Below are 16737 nucleotides of genomic sequence, written 5' to 3' on the forward strand. Positions count from 1 at the left end.
GTGTACAGAAATTGGATTCCCATGTCATACGCCCAAAGTGAATGTAACATGTGGTCAACTCTACTCCAGTGAACTAATATAAAATAATTATGGGAAACCAAACAAAAAAGAGCTGAGAGCAAATTAACAGATTATATACAAAATGTGATTTAAAAAACCATGAAATTGATAGAAATCATTCTGACGTTAAAGAATTATGAAAAAATTTTAAAGATATGTCAAAGGTAGAAATTCATTAAGAGAAAGATATTCTCTTTCTAATGGAAGTGATGACTAAGCCCTCAGATTTTTTGATAAGTAGATTAGTTAACTGAAAGGAGTCAAACATTTGTACACATTGGGAAAAGATTGAAGTTTCTTGCTGATTTGCCCACAAACATGGATATCAACAATATAATTTAAACTTAAAACACATAATATAATGAGGACATCGACAGCAAAGTGGTTAATGAGTTTCATCAATTCAGAGAATTTGAGGACAGCAAGATGAGTCACCGCCCAAGAAAACTCGGAATACCCTGAAATCTCACAGCTCATATATAAACCTTCAGAGGTTTTTCTCAGTTTTGACAACAATCCTGAAATTTACACAGCCGCCCCAGAAATTAGCAGGAAGTGCAAAGAATTTGTTCTAAACTGTTAAGAATAAAAATAAAATTTCTATCCACCATGGGAGAGGAAGGATGACATTATCCATTTTCTCTGTAAAAAATAATGCATTGTTATAGGATGGGGCAATCGAAGAGTGGGCAGGACAAACATATAGGGATGAAAGTATTTCAGAGGTGAATCAGGCAGATCATGAATGAAATTATTGTGTCTCTTTCTTTCTTTCCTTTTTTTTTTTTTTCCCCATCGTGTAATGTTTGCAGTATTTGATCAACTTTTTAAAATTTGCAGTGTGGTGTTTTCTTGTGCTAAGTGAATATTCATTTTGGCACCTAATTTTGTGTTCATAGATTTGTATCTGAAAGACACTCCCCAGATGACATGCGCCTCAGGTCCCACAAAATCTGGATCTATGCGCACTGCGCTTCTCTGCTCACCGTGCTTCTCTGCTCTTCTCTTAGCTGCATAACCGCCAGGCACGTTCTAAGACTCTTGTCTCATGTTGTCCTTCCTAAGAGTAAAAAAGCAAACCCTGAAAACCTTTGCATCTGTTTTTATTTTCCCTACTATAAACAGTATCATATGATGGACAAGGACACATACCCAGGCCCCTGCTGGCTGGGTTTGAACTCCAGTAACTGGCCTGGTAGCTTTGTGACCTCAGGCAAATCCCTTATGCTCTACAACTCAATACTTTCTTCTGGAAAACCGGGATAATAGTTACATTCTTAAAATATCATTGTGATGGTAGTGATTTTAAAAAGTCTGGCATGTGTTTCCAGTATCTAGCAAGGTATCTGTCAGAAAGCCTGGTATGCAGTAGGTGCTCTATAAAGGTCAGGTTAATTTGAATGTGTGGACTGGTTGCAGTGTGGCTGAGGCCCATGGCTTCATAGAGTGTGACATTTTGTAAATTCATCTCTTTAGTCCTGGATTTTGTGAATATGAAACAGTGGTTTCCAAATTGAGATCTTCCGAGTTCCAAAATCCTGAGTTAGTAAACATAAAATAATATGTGATTTTATTGCCTACTAGAGTGAACATTCAGGGAAGCTCAATTTCAGTTCTCTTGACAATTTCTTGGTTTTTACTCTTGACTCTGATTCTTCAAATATTTTCTCTAAGCAAGCAGGATATAAATAGAAACAACATCCCAATTCCAGACTTTGTGATTACAAGCTCATAGTAATCTTATTATTAATAGTTGTCCATCTTTAACATCCTTATTTTCCTCCCCTTTAGAAGTATCCATAGTAACTTGCATTTTTATAAATCTCTAGATTCGGGAGGTATGTGTTTGTGATAGGTCATTTTGCGTGTTCACTTGGCTAGGTTATGGCGCCCAGTTTGCCCAAACACTAGTGCAGGGTACTTTTTAGACACAATTAACATTTGCAGTCAGTTGACTTTCTTTATTTACCTTTTTTGAGTCAGTTGACTTTTAAAGAAAGTGCCTTCCATGATGTGGGTGGGCCTTATCTAACCAGTTGAAGGCTACTGAGAGGAAAGACGGGTTTAGCGATAAGAAGGCATTCTGCCTCCCCACTGAAACGTAGAAACCCTGCTTGAGTTTCCAGCCTGCTGGCCTCCCCAGCAAATTTTTTGCTAGCCCCCACAATCATGTGAGCCAATTTCTTAAAATAAATCTGCTTGTATATATCCGGTTCCATTTCTCTGGAGGCCGTGACTAATACAGCACTCAAACAGGTCAGCTCCAGACATAGGAGGAGCGTGCATTCATTCTTTGGTTCAACTACGCAGTAATAACTTCTATGCACACAGCATTCTGGAGGGCATTGGACATGATTTATGAACTATCACAGGAAGCACGACGGGCTCATACTGTACGCTTCCCTGAAAATGCCTTGTAGAATCTGATTAAGCAACAAGGAAATCCGTATTACAGGAGCTGGGAGACTTACCCTAGGTTTGGTTAAAGGCCTCCTTTCTAGGAACTCCAGAGTCTACACTTGTCCCACTTAGAAGATGAGACTCTCAGTATAATGTTCCAAAAATGAGATCCTGACCCATGCCGCAGCGGCAGAGATGGACCTCAAGGTCATCACGCTAAGTGAAATAAGCCAGTTGCAACAAGACAAATACTGTATAATTCCGCTTCTCTGAGGTGCCCGGAGTAGTCCGAGGCACAGACGCAGGAAGGATGGTGGTTGCCAGGGGTTGGGGGAGGGGAGGATGGGGAGCAGTTTGGGATGATGAGAAAGTTCTGGAGACAGATGGTGGTGAAGGTCGCACGACAGTGTGAATGCACTTAATGTCGCTGAACTGTATGCTTTGAAATGGTTGACATTGGTAAATTTGGTAAAAAATGGTACATTTTATATTACATGTCTTTTCTTACCACCCTCCCTTTCCCGCCAAAGCTGTACAGGCTTTTCGAGGGCAAGGAGTCTGGGAACTTGATCCTGAGGCTACTTCACCATTCCGAAAGCCCCCGTGCCATTCTTTGGCTCCTAGCTGAGCCTGCACCTGTCTCCCTAACATCCCCAGCTCAAGCCATTCATTTAGACAGGAATGTGGTCGCAACCAGGACAAACCCATCGGTGCCTGGAAGGACAAAATGGTAGTAGCACCGGGAAGCAGAACAAGGTAAGCCAGGAGAGCCGCTGGAAGGCCTTCCTTCAAGCCACCCACTTGTCCCACTGGGGATGGGACAAGCATCCCCAGATCCGGCTTCCCCATCCTCTCCACCAGTCATCTTGGAGCATGAGGATAGCGGTGCCTAGGGGATGTGAATGCCAGACCCGCCTGGGTTTCTGAGACCACACTCCTCGCCCCCCATCTGTAAGGGTGAGGTCCAGCCTTCTTTCCGTCACTGAGCTGCCACCTCAGACATCAGTCGGGACAACCATTCCCAGGGCACCTCATTCTCACCTTGGAGGGCCAGGGGAAACCGGAGCTCGCAGCTTTCCCTCTGGGAGACAGAGTGTGGCAGCTGTGGGATATGGGAGGTCAGGAAGGAAACATAAGGCAGATTCCCTGGGACCTGCTGGCCTCTCAGCCGCCATGTGCTGCTGGCTGCGGCCGGAGCCACATTTTCCTGCAGACTTCTCACTTCTCCCAACGAGAAATGTTGCCCTTGAATCAAGACAGTGGTTAAATACCTCTAAATAATTAATTGTTCTCTTGAATTGGTGTTCTCTGCCTGCTTATGCTTTTCTGGCTGCTTTTGCTTGTCTTTCCCCCTTTTTGATTCAAAGATGGGATTAATAATTTATGAGCAGATGTGTGGTGCCGTGCACTCACGCTCACACGCGCGGGGGGAGGAGGCCCCTCCTTCCCCCTGCATGTGGGAATCGATAGGAGGGAAGTCAGAGCCTCCAACATCAGACTCTTTCCTGCTCTTTCTGGAACAGAAATGAGGGTCAAGTCTATGTATAGGTTTGGCCTGGTTCAAGCTCAAGAGCTTCTTATTCTGTTCAACAACGTTGACAGGCGCTGGGTCCCCACAGACCTTAAATAGAGCAATAATACATTCTGTGACAAAGAGCTCCGAGGGGGAGAAATTAGGAAATGGAAAATGAATGTTATTTTTTAATTCAGCCAGGACTTCAAAAGGGGGGTGGGTAAGGGAATCTAATAAGGAGGCAGAGTTGCTGGAGAGAAGACTCTGGAACGTTTGCAGTCCCCGTTACTGAAGTGGGTGGCCCCCGAGAAATGGGGAGCAAAGCAGGATTGGACCAGGCACAGGGGATCGCTGGTGAATGTTTTAGGTGGGCCGATAAGAGACATCCTAAGGAAAGCTGGAATGGAACCGTGTGTGGAGAATGCCCCATTTTCAGAACGTCTGTGGGGACAGATGAAAAAGTGATCAACAGGTTTGCTCTGAGAAGGAGAACGGGGGCGGGGGACAGGACCAGCAGGACAGTCCCTGTCAACTAGACTGTTTCAGAACCTTTTTTTATTTTTTAAAGATTTTATTTATTTATTTGACAGAGAGAGATCACAAGTAGGCAGAGAGGCAGGCAGAGAGAGAGAGAGAGAGAGGGAAGCAGACTCCCTGCTGAGCAGAGAGCCCGATGCGGGACTCGACCCCAGGACCCTGAGATCATGACCTGAGCCCAAGACAATGGCCTAGCCCACTGAGCCACCCAGGCGCCCGACTGTTTCAGAACCTTGAATATCAGTGGCACTTGTGTGTGTTACTTTCCTACAAAAACCACGACAGATAAATAAAGACACGAGGGCACGAATCGGGGGCAGATTTAAAGAGGCTTCTTTGTGGTGAACGAAGAGAAGTCAGAAACGTGCAGATTGTGAGAGGACCTGTTTTCTGGTCTGTAAATATTTTGACAAAATAAATCTTATAAAGATGTAAAGGAGAGTTCCACGAGGCGGCACCATACCCTGTGATTTTATGTGTCTGTCAGAGATGGCAGATTATCGGCTATTTCACACGGTCAGACCCAGGATATCTCCATCTTGGCACTGCGGATATTTTGATATTATTTTGCTGAGCTGTGGGACTGACCTACGTGATCTAGGTTGTTGAGTGGCATCCCTGACCTTGACTCACCAGAAGAGCATTAAATCAAGTGTGGGGCTTGGGCCCTCCTAATTCAGGTGCCCCGTTCAGCTGTGTGATGTAGACACCCATGAGGCTAACTCTGGTCTCCAGACATTGCCAAATGTGAGAACCACTGCTTTTTTTTTTTTTAAAGATTTTATTTATTTATTTATTTATTTGACAGACAGGGATCACAGGTGGGCAGTGAGGCAGGCTGAGTGAGAAGAGGGAAGCAGGCTCCCCGCTGAGCAGAGAGCCCGATGTGGGGCTCAATCCCAGGACCCTGAGATCATGACCTGAGCTGAAGGCAGAGGCTTTAACCCACTGAGCCACCCAGGCACCCCAGAACCACTGGTTTAATCTAATAAACTTAGGTCTATTTAGACACATACTCAGAGTCACAGAAAAAGTCCATCTTTTATTTTTTTTTGACAGTAAAGACACATTTATTATAAAATAATGTTTGTTTCATGATGAGAGTAGAAAAGTAACATTAGGAGCTATTAAAAAGGCTCTGGAGCTCAGTCTCTGAGGACTGAGGTGAGAGGCTTTTGCTTTACTCTGGGAGCAGAGCGTCCCGAGGCTCGCTGAGCTCATGGGACAGGTGTGCACAGCACGCACGGGGAGTAAGCCGTTCCGGTCCTGCTGGAAGCCCAAGGTGCTTACACGGTCCGAACAAGATGCTCTGGCCACGATGATCGAAGGGAACTTGAGGGCCCCAGGGAAATGCTTTTGAGAAGGGCCAGGATGGGACAACCTTGTTCCTCCCAACACTGGATGTGGAACTGAAGGCTGGATCAGGCTAAAGGCTGATGGTCCTGGTTCAGAAGATGATGCCCAGTGGCCTTCTGCTCAGTTTGTTGCCCAAATGTCTGTGCCAAAGAAGAGTGGAACCTTTCCCAGGACAACCTGACCCACTAGTTCTCAGTGGTGTGGTTAAAGAGCGGAAATATCTATGGTCTCACCCGTGGAAGGCTGCTGAATGAAATGTTTGTACTCCCAATCTGGTCCATACTGGAGAAGACCTTCAGGGTGAACACCTCAGGCAGCAGCTCTGAGCCACAGAAGAAGAGTGAGATGCTGTTCATGATGGCTTCCGGTGGAGCACATAGGTCTATGGCAGATAATCGGAGGCCACCGTGACAGGTGGGAAGGTCAAGGCCATGCTAACGCCAAGGGGCATCTTTTGTTGGCAGAGGTTTCCCTTTGTACCAAAAAATAGTTGAACTCCTTCAACTCCAAGGCAAAGTAGAAACATCACCATGTCTAGGACTAGATTCGCTGTTGGATATGGTAACAGGAGAGCTTTCGACAGAAATATGAAGAGTTCCAGCAGGATTCAGGTAACATAGTACCACCTGTTCAGAAAGAACAGGATTTCCAGTGGTGGAGGTGAATGCCAGCCATGTCCTTCTGGAAACCATCTTTAGTGCCCATGGAAACTGTGTAGGCCACACAGCCGCTTCCAAGAACTTCTTTAATTTTTTTTTTTAAAGCATAAAATTGGATGAAGTCCTAAGAAATGCTACAGCAGAACATCTAGAAATTTGGCTGGCAGCCAAATCTGGCCCGCCATCTGTTTTTGTAAATAAAGTTTTATTGAAACACAGTCATGCTCATTTGTTTACATACAGTCTGTGGCCACGTTCCCCTAAGACAGCAGTGTTGAGAAGTTTCAACCGAGACCATATGGGCTGCAAAGACTAAAGTATTTGTTATTTGTCCTTTTACAGAAAAAGTTTGCTGACCCTGCTCTAAATGATTGAGTTTTCAACTTGTGATGGTGGTGGTGGTAGAAAAGATGGAATTAGCTAGAAGTCTGTGGGTGTGTGGTCCTCTGGTTCCTATTGTCCACACCAGCTAGAGCAGTGAGGGTTCTTGTTGCAAAGATAGTAGAGAATTACTTCTGCTTAGGTAAGGGAAGGAAAATGTATAGGAAGGGTATCAAGGGTGCTCAGAATCAGTAGGTGGTTTAATTAATGCATGAAATCATGTGTGGAACACATGAAAAGTAATGCCTTGGATTCTTTTAGTGTCCAGCTTCCTCAATCAGAGTTCACAAGAGAGAAAATGATCAGGATGGAGCTCTTTGAGTGTTAAAAAGAGTTACAGGCTGAACAAATGTAGGGTCTAGGTTAGTTTTTGTTTTATCTGAACAGGTTCATTTCATTCCTAATAAATATTCTTTTACATTTTGGCTCTTTTTTCCTCCCATTTTTGAAAAATATTATATGTCTTGAAAGAAGTGCTTGGTAAAAACAATCGAAAGGAAGGCAGTCTGATGGAAACTCAAGTAGTTTTGCAGGAGTAATAATAATTATGTTGGTAGGTTCCCTGCCTAAGCCTTCTCAGTGGGCAGCATTTGCAAATTAAACACACTATGAAATATTCAGCCCCTTGCTACATCTCAGTTGATTTGTATAATCCCCCTGCCTGGCTCTGGGGTGAGCTATTCCCTAATTAATTATTAAATTCCCATCTGTACAGTGCAAACAGGATAATGAAATTCCAGCAGGCCCTAGGAAAAGCGGGGCACCGCCTTCTGGGGAAGGCTTCTGGCTTTCCTGGGCTTGACCCACCCTTCCAGCCAAGGGTCCCTTCCCGTGCATCTCCCCCAAGGACTAATTGTAGATTTGGCTGGTGACCAAAGCAGTTCCGACCTTCCTATAACCCGGGATTCCACGAGTCTGGTCAGCCCCATACCACCCACAGCTCAGCCACCAAGGAGTCATCATATGGCTTTATAAGGACATTCTCCAACCCATCCTAGGCTTGTTTTAGGGACGGCCCCTAAGGTTCATGGCTATTCCCCGATTACTTCATTTTTGGGTGCGTTCTTCCATGTGGCAAAAGATCAGTTTTGCTCTAGTCATTCAGCATGGATTTTCAAAGCCATGACCCCCTCCAGCTCTGTGAAAAACAGACCTTTGCCTAAGGTCCGGTGGGCATACTGAGTGAAGGAGCCAAGTAGCCATGGCAGACTAGGTTAGACCAGACTAGAGGATAAGGATTGGCTGCAGGGGACCTGAGGATTTGGGGGTAACCCGGCGGCCCCCAGGAGTGAGCTTGCTCACCTGAGAACTGAGATTTCTGAGACATTTCACTGTGGTCGCCTCCAGTGGTTCTTGCTTGGGAGCTGTGTTGCTGGGCAGATATTTTTGGATTTAAAAACCAGTACTCATTAGTCATGTAATCTTATTTATTTATTTGAGGGAGAGAGAGAGAGAGAGAGAGGAGTGAATGCACAAACCAGGGGGAAAAAGGCAGAGGGAGAAGCAGGCTCCCTGCTGAGCAGAGAGCCCGATGTGGGGCTCGACCCCAGGACCCTGAGATCATGACCCGACCCAAAAGCAAGAGCTGGATGCTTAACCAACAGAGCCACCCAGGCACCCCCTCAATGTTGTCTTTAGACACACTGAAGAAAATTATTCACAAAATGGTTTTATTTGACATTCCTTGGGGTCATATAGCCCAGTTCTCAAACTTTCCCCTGCACATAAGTCACCTGGCGATTTTGTTAATGTGCAGACTCTGATGCAGTGAGTCTGGCTGGGGCCCGAGACCCCATATTCCTGGGAAACCCCAGATGCTGCTGCTGCTGCTGGTCCATGGACCACACACTGAGTAGCGAGAGGCCGTGAGGCAGGAGTGTACTTGTAAAGAGAGAAGAAATCAGAGTCACCAATGACGGGAAGGAGCCAACATGTTAAGTTCATGCGTACCTTTTTGTAGCTTTTTAATTAAAGGCATGATTTGAAGGGATTAGAGCAAAGCCGGCATTAAACTTCTTTTCTTCTATTTATTATAGTTTTCTTTTTCATTTCATGGAAGCCTATGTTAAAATTTAGAAGTGGGTCTACAATTGCTCCTTGGGTCTGAGCTTCTGGTTCATGACGGAATCATGAACTCTGCTTTTTTACAGGTGGGGGTGGGTGATGTCTAGGAAGTCTGGAACCTCTCTGGCCTCTTTCGCGATCTGTAATGTGGGGATAATCTCAGAACCCACTGACGTACAACTGGAGTCATTGGGGGTAGACTCTGGGATTGTTTTGACTGGGGTCCAACCCCTGAGTTTACCATTCGAGTGTTTTCCTTTTCTCTGGACCTCGTTCTTCTCATCCATAGGAGAGGACAGGTTGGGACCTGTCTTAGAGGATTGCTGTGAAGACTGGATGAGGAGTAGGACCGCTGCATGGCAGGAGCTTGGTGATGGTAGGTGACGGAAGCACCAGCAGAGTTGACCTGGCAGCTGGTCTAAGATGAAAATACCTGCAGACAGGCAAGGAGAAGAGGTTGTGTTGAAGGTCTGGAAGGCCATTTGTACTTCTGCTTTACATTTATGGAATGTTTGTGATTGTGCCACTACTGTGTGGGATTCTATGGGGCACCTGAAGAACCATCTGAAAGGAATTCTGTAAGAAAGTCATAGACATTCTGATGGAAGCAAAAGAAATGCCACATCAGACACGAACTGAAACAAACAAACAAACACAACAGTCTCCTTCTAGGAGGCTGACTGATGTGTCAGGCCCACTGGTTGATCACAATGATGAGGTTACTCTACAGTAAGCTTGAGGACACAGGTATCATGGAGGAACAGAAGGTTAAGTTGAAGTAGGGAGCCCGGTGGCTGAAGCCCACTGTTTATGTGTTTGAATCCTCAAAAAATCTGGTTCTCCAAGAGAGGTAACCATCTGAGTGATGCAGGGGACACGCTAGGAAACCTTGTGTTTCACCCCATTCTCTCGTGGCAAGATGGCGCCATGTGAGTTGGCCGGGGCGGGTGCCGGAGTGAGGTAAATTCCTTTGCACTGGTTGATCTGATGGCCTGGGAGTGGGTCTACATCAGGGGTTGCAGCCTCCTGAACTGTTGGCCAGCTTGCAGATAGAGTTGGCCCTCAGTTTCCTTTTTTAAACGTTTATTAGCTGCCAACATGAAAAATGTTGGAGATTTTATATTAAAGTTGAGATTTCCAACTATAAAACTAAAATGAGTAATTCTGGGCCTGGGTCCCTGTGTAGTAGCAATCTGTCAGCTCTGAATGAAGGATGTGCCCTTAGGGGAATGCAGCTTCCCAGGTGCCACACAGACAGTCCCTGCCTAGCCTACTTTAACCATTCACCTGCCTTTGACTGGCCTCTGTGGGCATTTTCATGTGTGACTGTGTCGTATTTGGGGAGCCTCTTCCCATAACTTATCATCTCATCTTCTGTTTGAGGGCAGGGAAGCTATGTTCTAGATTTTCGTCCCCCCAATGTCTTCATGTCCTTAAAGTTTTGTTACCTGGAGGCCCAGAACAGCAGAAGGAACCCTTGACCCAGAAGATCTGGGTGTACATGTAGATGTTGACCCTCACCAGTTCTGGGACTCTGGGCAGGCACAGTCATTCCATGACTCAGCTTCTTTGTGAAGTGGAGGCTTCCCACCATGACCAACTGGGCAGTAAATGACAGGTCATCGTGAGCTCTGGAGGGTGGTGGGGACATAGAAACTCTATGCATGTGGTGGGCACATAGAAATACTATGCATGTGGTGTTTCCAGCCAGGACTGAGGTAGACAGAGAGAAGAGATTGTAGGTGCTATTATGCAGAGATGTTGCTGGTGGGGGGAAGATGAATCAGCTTCAAGCTGGGAGGCAGTCAGATAGGGCTTCATGGGGGCGCCTGGGGGGCTCAGTCATTTAAGTGTCTGCCTTTGGCTCGGGTCATGACCCAAGGTCCTGGGACTGAGCCACATGTCCGTGCTCTGCTCAGTAGGAGCCTGCTTCTCTCTCTCCCTGCAGCTCCTACTGCTTGTCTTCTCTCTCTCTGTCAAATAAATAAATAAAATCTTAAAAAAAAAAAAAAAAGGTAAGGCTTCATGGAGAAAGGGATCAGCTGAATCTTAAGGAATATTTGGCCTTGCCAGCATGACTGGCTAATCTAATGCTTCTAATAACTGAAATGCCTAGGCTCCTAAGAGGGGTGGTTAGGAGGTAATTCTAAAGCTGCTGGTTGCCCACTAGCTGTGGGGGAAAGAGGGATCTGGTCAGCTTTCTGGGCAACCCCTCAGACATCCTGATGGAAACTAACCAGCTGAAGCCGGCTTGGGACGTTCACGCTGAAAAACTGACATTTTCCCCACTGAAATCCTTTGTTCTTGGTGAGAAAGGAAAATGAGCATTTGGGAGAAAGGACCTTTATGAGAAACTTCAGGCCGTTGTTAAGTGTGAAGTCAAGACAGAGTTAAAAACAGGATTCTGGCCCTTTCCATCTGGAACCATCACTGTGCATTGATGGCTGGAGAAAATAATGTAGTCTGATTGTTCCATTGGGTCATTTCTGGGAATATGAAGACATTTTTCCAAAACTGGAAGTCCGTGTGCGTTAGGAGAGCATCTCGATGCTTGGTCCCACATCCTCCCTTGGCCTCCGTTTCCCCGGCCCCCTGCTCTGTCCACAGCAGACACTAGTTCCCCCTGAAACTCAACTTAATTAGATGTGACCCAGTTTTTGCTACATTGAACTCTGTTGGGGTTGAAGATGCATTTGGCTGCCCAGAAAACCCCAGCCTGCGTCTCCTCACTGCATTGTATTCGGCAAATGTCTTCTGCAGAAGGAATGTGCAGAATTTCCCTTTTCATCATGTCAGATCATCTGGCTTGGGCTGGCCCTTCCCCAAGAACCCAGTGGACACAGCTGGAGCAGGGCGGGGCCCAGGCAGATTGCTGAGCTGGGAGCCGTGGCCTTCCCTTGGCTTGAAGGCCACCGTGGGACAGGGCTGACCAAGGCCAGTGGATCCCATGGGGTTGGAGAAGGCCCGCAGCCTGATGCACAAGTGGAAGGAGACCGGGCACAGGGAGGCCTCAGCTTTCATCTTGAGATTATGACCTGAAAATTCCCCAAGAATGCCACAGCACTTGACTAGGAGATCTTCAGGAGAAGTCATTTCCAGAGGGGTGGACCCCAGTTTTGGGTGGCCTGAACTTACAATTTTTTGAATCCTTTTTGAGAGAACAAAATTATGAATACAGAATGAAGTACTGGAGCCCTTGCAAAGGAGGGGCCTTGATGCCTCAGCCACGTTCATGTCATGGTGAATCTGCCTTTTAAATTTCCATTCTAATAGGCAGGAAATGCGAACATAACAAGAAGACATTCTGGATTGGGTTTTGGTTGTTACTTCATGGACCTGCTCTTGCTGGCCCGCCGTTGGTCAGGGGAGCCCTGACAGGTGGGCCAGGGTGGGCATGAGACCTGGAGGACCTGGTACTCATAGGGACATACTGGGGAAGGTCGGGGGGATCCGTCCAATGTCAGCCGACAAGGTCAACTGAAATGCCAAGTACCGAAGTGTAGGATGTCATTCAGAGAGTCCAGGTTTCTGTCTGCTAGATTTCGTGCAACCATTCAGATGTCCAGAGTTACCATTTCAGAGCCTCACAGATCTGGATTTAAACGTAAGCCAAACTGCCTCTCTTTGTGGAGGTGGTTGGGTCATTTCTTTAGTTGTAGCCACGGACTGGTGAAGGAACGCTTGCCTGGAAAGCAGACGGTTTCCAGCCCAGTGTCTGCCACTTCCTGGCATTGAACTTTACATTTCTTCATCTGCAAGACTCCTATCATACAAGTTTCTGAAGAGTTGTGATAGTCGGGGCACTTGGGTGGCTCAGTTGGTGAAGCGTCTGCCTTCAGCTCAGGTCAGGATCCAGGGGTCCTGGGATCGAGTCCTGTGTCCTGCTCCCGGCTCAGCAGGGAGCCTACTTCTCCCTCTCTCTGCCTGCTGCTCTGCCTGCTTGTGCTCTCCCTGTCTCTGTCAAATAAACACACAGACTCTTAAAAAAAAAAAGAGTTGTGATAATCAAAAATAACCAACACAGGTCAGGTCCTATTATTATAATATTAAACACAATTTTTTAGAAACCAGATTAAATAAACACACAATAGTAAGTATATGCCACTTACATGCTGGTTCTAACAGACAAAGAACTCCATAAAGAGAGACAATGCGTGTTCTCAAGCCCACATGGACCGTTTCCATGGACTGACTGTATTCTAGGTCTCAAAGTCTTAAGCCTTAAAAATACAGGCTGACTTCATTCCTTGCAACAGCTGTACACTCCTTGTTCTCAAGCATAGACTCAGCAGTGTTGCTGAACTCACATAGTGATCTACACTGTCAGTACCCACGGTTCTTGAATGCTCAATGTCAAGTGAAAACATTAAGCGGCAGAATATAAATAAATATAAATAAAACTTGATACCAGCTATCTAAAATTTAAAACACAATATTTATTACGTGTCCTTTTATGGATAGATATTTAGAAGAGTAAAAGCATGGAGACATGGAAGGATTTACACATCCGTAGCTGAGTATTTCAGAAGTTCTGGAAATTATATCAGAGGTGTGTGTTTAGAAGATAAAAAGGGCTGAATTAAGCGTGGCAGGTCTATATATGTTAAATCTAGCCCATGCCTACCTAGAGCATTATCCTATGTCTTACTTCATATCCCTTTATGCTCAGAATTAAAAAGAAAAGGGGCCAATGGTGGGCACATCAGTGGCATTCAGCAAATGTTCAGTCTTGTCTGGACCAGGCTTTAAGAGAGCATTCAATGAGCTGAGGTGGGTGAAAGTTCCCAGGGCAGGCACCCAGGATGGGTCTGGACCCTCCTTCTCTGTCTTTTGAGTTCTGGTGGAGCCTCTTATAGCTACATAGCTGCTCCCACAGTCTGGGAAGCTCTCTGGGTACTGGGAATATCAGAGAGACAGCAGCTGGAGGCTGGGGAAACCAGGCCTTAGTCCACGGCTGAGGCCCACGGCCCTGCCTCCAATGGGCCAGCGAGAAACTACCCCCAGCCCTGTACATCATCGCTGCTTGGCAGGTCCTGGAAGAGATGGACACTCTCTAGCTCTCCCGCTCCTCTTTTTGCTTGCTGTCTGACTCATTACTACTCACTCTGATCTCCCCTGAGGCAGTGGGCTTTCTTACCTTTTTAGGATAATTAGCAAACCTATTATACAATAAAAACATGGCTTGGTTTCCATGGTGATTTGCATGCTTCGTCTCATGAAGCTTTCTAAGGAGCCTATCTTAATCTTCGTCAGCCCCTGAGACTGGATTCTGCCGTTATCTCATTACAGCGAAAGTTTCCTTAGGAAAACAGTGTTTTTCCTAGTGCTTCTTTCACCAGGGCAAAAATTCCAATGTACCGCCCGGTGCCTAGAGTTAACAACTTTGTACTGTATACTTGAAATTCGCTTTGAGAGGAGATCATAAATGTTCTCAGCACACACACATGATAGAAACTATTTGAGGTGATGGACGTGTTCATTAGCTTTATTGTGATCATCTCACAATCCATACATGTGTCAAATTTCACATTGTACACTTTATACATTTCCATTTGTCAATTATATCTCCCTAAAGCTGGGAGAAAATAAAAATCGGAGCTTTGGAAGCAGAGACTTCCCAGGTTCGAATTCACTCATCTGCCTGTCTCTAATGCCTCCCGTAATTGAGAGTAACTGACTTCTAGTCGTGAGTTGATATTATGGTCAGGAGATAATAAACCCTTAGCATCCATGCTGTGAAACAGCTTGAAAACACTGAGGATGTGTGTCTGTGGGACTACCCCATGAATATGGGCAGCAAAACCTTGAAGCCCGTGTTCAGATACTGGTCAGAAATCCAAGAATGATTTCAATCCCCTGAAACGGCAAGTTTGCAGAAGGGCAAAGCACTGAGAGCCATCAGGTTGGTGGGAAGAAATCAGTTTGAGTCGGACCCAGTGGGAGCCATGCCGTGTGGGCAACCACTTAATGAATATAGACTTGCACTGCCCTGTGCATTATTTACCCAGCTGCGCCTGTTACCATTTCAATAATTTAAGGCAATTTGTTACAGAGGTATACCTTGACTGACGGTGATCAATAAGCAAGAAGCCTAGAAGCCAGTCTCCACGGCATGAGGGCCCCAGCTGGTCATCTAGGGGCGAGACGCCTCTCTCTTAACCCTTTCTGTTCCATCCCCAAAGAGGTCTTACCAAATGTCTCTTGCGGGAGCACTCGGCATCTTCCCATCCAGCGCCGGGATGCACCTGGCAGGTTCCCAACACTGAGCTACTCAGTGTGGTCCAGGGTCTGGCTGATTCCTTTTTAGCATCAGTATCATCCTGCCTTGTGAGGCCAGTTGTGAATCCTGAGACCCTGCCCCAGACCTACTGAGGCAGAAACTCTGGGGATGGGAGCTGGTAAGCTGTGTTCCAACAAACCCTCCAGATGATTCTGATGCACACTCACGTTTGAGAACCCATTGGATGGGGGGGCAAGCTAAGTGCAAGTAGATTTGTTTCAATAGCCAGGATTTTGAGTTGCAAGGTATGCATCTTCTCCTCCCACACCCAGCAAGCAACCCCACCCCCCGACCCCACCATCCTGCTCCTACCCCTCCAGCATGCCTCTACCAGGACAGGCTGCCTCTCTTTGGCTCTGCCCCCCAGCCCCGCAAGCATGGAGTCTCCTCCACACCCGACGGGGACAGTTCTGGTTCTGCACACATTGTAACTGCCAGAATTGACAGAAATGACATGGATTTCATTTTATTCCATCTCCACAACAGCCAGCCATGATATTCCTCCCGCCACCCCTCCCCCTCCCACCATGAGCCTAGGAATACAATGAAATCGGCAAGTAGTTTTTGAAAGCCACATTTCTTGAATAGCCTCCGCTCTCCTGTGACAGAGGAGGGCTCTTACTTCAGTAATTGAATTAATAGTAGGCATTTCATCTAGAATCCCTTAGAATTAGTCAGGATCTATTCCCCCTCCCCCCACCACTCTGCCCATAACAAGGGTGAGAGCCTCAGCTCCCTTAAAAATATATATGACTGCTCTGGTGAGCTATAACTGACACACTGTACTCTTTACCCTTCAAAATATACAATTCAATGAATTTTAGTGTATTCCCAAAGTTGGGCAACCATCACCACCATCAGTTCTAGAACATTTCCATCCCCCTCAGAACACGCCCTGGACGCTTTCATCATCATCCCCCCTCCCCCAAGTCCCGTTCCTTCACAGGCCCAGGTAGCCACGCAGCCACCTTCTGTCTCTGTGGATTTATCTACTGTAGACATTTCAATTATTTCATGTCAATGGGCTTATGCAGTATGCGGACTTCTGTAGCAGGCTTGTTACACTTTGCATGATGTTCATGGGCGGGGGCCGGGGGCAGGGGAGCAGGAATCCGCACGTCATTCCTTGCCACGGCCGAATCCCGGCCAGTCTGACCTCGCTACTCTCTCATCATCGCCTTGTCACTTGTTCAGCTGGATTTTAGTTCCAGACCGTGTGCGTGCATATATTTATTTTTGAAACAATCAATATTTATCAGTTTCAGCTGCAGCATCGTCTCCCTTCATCCCGCCCCTCCCCTTCTCCTGCCCCATCCCCCATGGTGGGGACTCAACTCTTAGACTTGAGTGCTGATGGAGCCATCTGGATCTTACCTGCAGCTCTGAGCTTAAGGAATCAGGACTTACCAGGTAATTTTCTTCAACCTTCCCCTGCCTTGTAGACAACACAGATTATAGGACACGACACACACTCCCGTGTCCCAAGG

General features: G+C 46.3%; 1 pseudogene; it reads right to left on the reverse strand.

The window, feature by feature from the left end:
* Positions 1–3439: 3439 nt before the first annotated feature.
* LOC116589798 lies at positions 3440–6392 on the reverse strand (annotated as a pseudogene).
* Between the last annotated feature and the right edge of the window lie 10345 nt (positions 6393–16737).

This window comes from Mustela erminea, chromosome 5, assembly GCF_009829155.1.
Source record: "Mustela erminea isolate mMusErm1 chromosome 5, mMusErm1.Pri, whole genome shotgun sequence".
Lineage (NCBI taxonomy): Eukaryota > Metazoa > Chordata > Mammalia > Carnivora > Mustelidae > Mustela > Mustela erminea.